The 4,026-nt window shown below is 45.9% G+C and overlaps 1 long non-coding RNA gene across 2 annotated transcripts; it reads left to right on the top strand.

Annotated features, from left to right (window-relative positions):
- Positions 1-498: 498 nt before the first annotated feature.
- LOC127924577 (uncharacterized) lies at positions 499-1,326 on the top strand. Of its 2 annotated transcripts, none has more exons than XR_008118274.1 (3): positions 499-623; positions 666-1,085; positions 1,128-1,326. It is a non-coding gene; the product is annotated as an uncharacterized LOC127924577 (long non-coding RNA). The 2 variants fall into 2 exon arrangements; XR_008118275.1 differs by having other exon boundaries at positions 1,212-1,278.
- Positions 1,327-4,026: the final 2,700 nt, after the last annotated feature.

Here is a 4,026-nt window from a genome sequence, read left to right as displayed (position 1 = left end):
TATATCTGAACTGAAAATCTTTCTCTCACAAGGGGGGTTGTGGGTAAATACCGTATATCTGAACTGAAAATCTCTCTCTCACAAGGGAGGTTGTGGGTAAATAGCTTCCATCCGAACTGAAAATCTCTCTCTCACAAGGGGGGTTATGGGTAAATACTGTATCTCTGAACTGAAAAGCACAGGGGTCGTCCTCACTAACAGAGGCTAATTAAAGTTCTTGAAGGCTCTGTTAGGAGATCTGCTGAACAACAAAACAGATTGTGTGTGTGTGTGTGTGTGTGTGTGTGTGTGTGTAGTGGTGTGTGTGTGTGTGTGTGTGTGTAGTGGTGTGTGTGTGTGTGTGTGTGTGTGTGTGTGTGTGTGTGTGTGTGTGTGTGTGGGTGTGTGTGTGTGTGTGTGTGTGTGTGTGGGTGTGTTGGGTGTGTGTGTGTGTGTGTCTGTGTGTAGTGGTGTGTGTGTGTGTGTGTCTGTGTGTCTAATGAACACCTGTAGGTCAGGTGTCTAACCACAGAACAGCCTAATGAACAGCTGTAGGTCAGGTGTCTAACCACAGAACAGCCTAATGAACAGCTGTAGGTCAGGTGTCTAACCACAGAACAGCCTAATGAACAGCTGTAGGTCAGGTGTCTAACCACAGAACAGCCTCATGAACAGCTGTAGGTCAGGTGTCTAACCACAGAACAGCCTAATGAACAGCTGTAGGTCAGGTGTCTAACCACAGAACAGCCTAATGAACAGCTGTAGGTCAGGTGTCTAACCACAGAACAGCCTAATGAACAGCTGTAGGTCAGGTGTCTAACCACAGAACAGCCTAATGAACAGCTGTAGGTCAGGTGTCTAACCACAGAACAGCCTAATGAACAGCTGTAGGTCAGGTGTCTAACCACAGAACAGCCTAATGAACAGCTGTAGGTCAGGTGTCTAACCACAGAACAGCCTAATGAACAGCTGTAGGTCAGGTGTCTAACCACAGAACAGCCTAATGAACAGCTGTAGGTCAGGTGTCTAACCACAGAACAGCCTAATGAACAGCTGTAGGTCAGGTGTCTAACCACAGAACAGCCTAATGAACAGCTGTAGGTCAGGTGTCTAACCACAGAGCAGCCTAATGAACAGCTGTAGGTCAGGTGTCTAACCACAGAACAGCCTAATGAACAGCTGTAGGTCAGGTGTCTAACCACAGAGCAGCCTAATGAACAGCTGTAGGTCAGGTGTCTAACCACAGAACAGCCTAATGAACAGCTGTAGGTCAGGTGTCTAACCACAGAACAAGGGGCACGGCAGTAGTAACAGACAGCAGTAGTAACAGACAGCAGTAGTAACAGACAGCAGTAGTAACAGACAGCAGTAGTAACAGACAGCAGTAGTAACAGACAGCAGTAGTAACAGACAGCAGTAGTAACAGACAGCAGTAGTAACAGACAGCAGTAGTAACAGACAGTAGTAGTAACAGACAGCAGTAGTAACAGACAGTAGTAGTAACAGACAGCAGTAGTAACAGACAGCAGTAGTAACAGACAGCAGTAGTAACAGACAGCAGTAGTAACAGACAGCAGTAGTAACAGACAGCAGTAGTAACAGACAGCAGTAGTATCAGACAGCAGTAGTAACAGACAGTAGTAGTAACAGACAGCAGTAGTAACAGACAGCAGTAGTAACAGACAGCAGTAGTAACAGACAGCAGTAGTAACAGACAGCAGTAGTAACAGACACGGCAGTAGTAACAGACAGCAGTAGTAACAGACAGTAGTAACATACAGCAGTAGTAACAGACAGCAGTAGTAACAGACAGCAGTAGTAACAGACAGCAGTAGTAACATACAGCAGTAGTAACAGACAGTAGTAACATACAGCATTAGTAACAGACAGCAGTAGTAACATACAGCAGTAGTAACAGACAGCAGTAGTAACAGACAGTAGTAACATACAGCAGTAGTAACAGACAGCAGTAGTAACATACAGCAGTAGTAACAGACAGTAGTAACATACAGCAGTAGTAACAGACAGCAGTAGTAACATACAGCAGTAGTAACAGACAGCAGTAGTATCAGACAGTAGTAACATACAGCAGTAGTAACAGACAGCAGTAGTAACAGACAGCAGTAGTAACAGACAGCAGTAGTAACAGACGGCAGTAGTAACAGACGGCAGTAGTAACAGACGGCAGTAGTAACAGACAGCAGTAGTAACAGACAGCAGTAGTAACAGACAGCAGTAGTAACAGACAGCAGTAGTAACAGACAGCAGTAGTAACAGACAGCAGTAGTAACAGACAGCAGTAGTAACATACAGCAGTAGTAACAGACAGCAGTAGTAACAGACAGCAGTAGTAACAGACAGCAGTAGTAACAGACAGCAGTAGTAACAGACAGTAGTAACAGACAGCAGTAGTAACAGACAGCAGTAGTAACAGACAGCAGTAGTAACAGACAGCAGTAGTAACAGACACGGCAGTAGTAACAGACAGTAGTAGTAACAGACAGTAGTAGTAACAGACAGCAGTAGTAACAGACAGCAGTAGTAACAGACAGCAGTAGTAACAGACAGCAGTAGTAACAGACACGGCAGTAGTAACAGACAGCAGTAGTAACAGACACGGCAGTAGTAACAGACAGTAGTAGTAACAGACAGCAGTAGTAACAGACAGCAGTAGTAACAGACACGGCAGTAGTAACAGACAGCAGTAGTAACAGACAGCAGTAGTAACAGACACGGCAGTAGTAACAGACAGCAGTAGTAACAGACAGCAGTAGTAACAGACAGCAGTAGTAACAGACAGCAGTAGTAACAGACACAGCAGTAGTAACAGACAGCAGTAGTAACAGACACAGCAGTAGTAACAGACAGCAGTAGTAACAGACAGCAGTAGTAACAGACAGCAGTAGTAACAGACAGCAGTAGTAACAGACAGCAGTAGTAACAGACACGGCAGTAGTAACAGACAGTAGTAGTAACAGACAGCAGTAGTAACAGACAGCAGTAGTAACAGACAGCAGTAGTAACAGACAGTAGTAGTAACAGACAGCAGTAGTAACAGACAGCAGTAGTAACAGACAGCAGTAGTAACAGACAGCAGTAGTAACAGACAGCAGTAGTAACAGACAGCAGTAGTAACAGACAGCAGTAGTAACAGACAGCAGTAGTAACAGACAGCAGTAGTAACAGACAGCAGTAGTAACAGACACGGCAGTAGTAACAGACAGCAGTAGTAACAGACAGCAGTAGTAACAGACACGGCAGTAGTAACAGACAGCAGTAGTAACAGACAGCAGTAGTAACAGACAGCAGTAGTAACAGACACGGCAGTAGTAACAGACAGCAGTAGTAACAGACAGCAGTAGTAACAGACAGCAGTAGTAACAGACAGCAGTAGTAACAGACACGGCAGTAGTAACAGACAGCAGTAGTAACAGACAGCAGTAGTAACAGACAGCAGTAGTAACAGACAGCAGTAGTAACAGACAGCAGTAGTAACAGACAGCAGTAGTAACAGACAGCAGTAGTAACAGACAGCAGTAGTAACAGACAGCAGTAGTAACAGACAGCAGTAGTAACAGACAGCAGTAGTAACAGACATGGCAGTAGTAACAGACAGCAGTAGTAACAGACAGCAGTAGTAACAGACAGCAGTAGTAACAGACAGCAGTAGTAACAGACAGCAGTAGTAACAGACACGGCAGTAGTAACAGACAGTAGTAGTAACAGACAGCAGTATGTTGACTGTAGCCAAGTGGTTAGAGTGGAGGGGCGGCAGGGTAGCCTAGTGGTTAGAGTGGAGTGGCGGCAGGGTAGCCTAGTGGTTAGAGTGGAGTGGCGGCAGGGTAGCCTAGTGGTTAGAGTGGAGTGGTGGCAGGGTAGCCTAGTGGTTAGAGTGGAGTGGTGGCAGGGTAGCCTAGTGGTTAGAGTGGAGTGGTGGCAGGGTAGCCTAGTGGTTAGAGTGGAGTGGTGGCAGGGTAGCCTAGTGGTTAGAGTGGAGTGGCGGCAGGGTAGCCTAGTGGTTAGAGTGTAGAGGTGGCAGGGTAGCCT

Source organism: Oncorhynchus keta, unplaced genomic scaffold, assembly GCF_023373465.1.
Source record: "Oncorhynchus keta strain PuntledgeMale-10-30-2019 unplaced genomic scaffold, Oket_V2 Un_contig_4324_pilon_pilon, whole genome shotgun sequence".
Classification (NCBI taxonomy): domain Eukaryota; kingdom Metazoa; phylum Chordata; class Actinopteri; order Salmoniformes; family Salmonidae; genus Oncorhynchus; species Oncorhynchus keta.
Note: the sequence above shows the minus strand (reverse complement) of the source record. Positions and strands in the feature narration are given on the sequence as shown.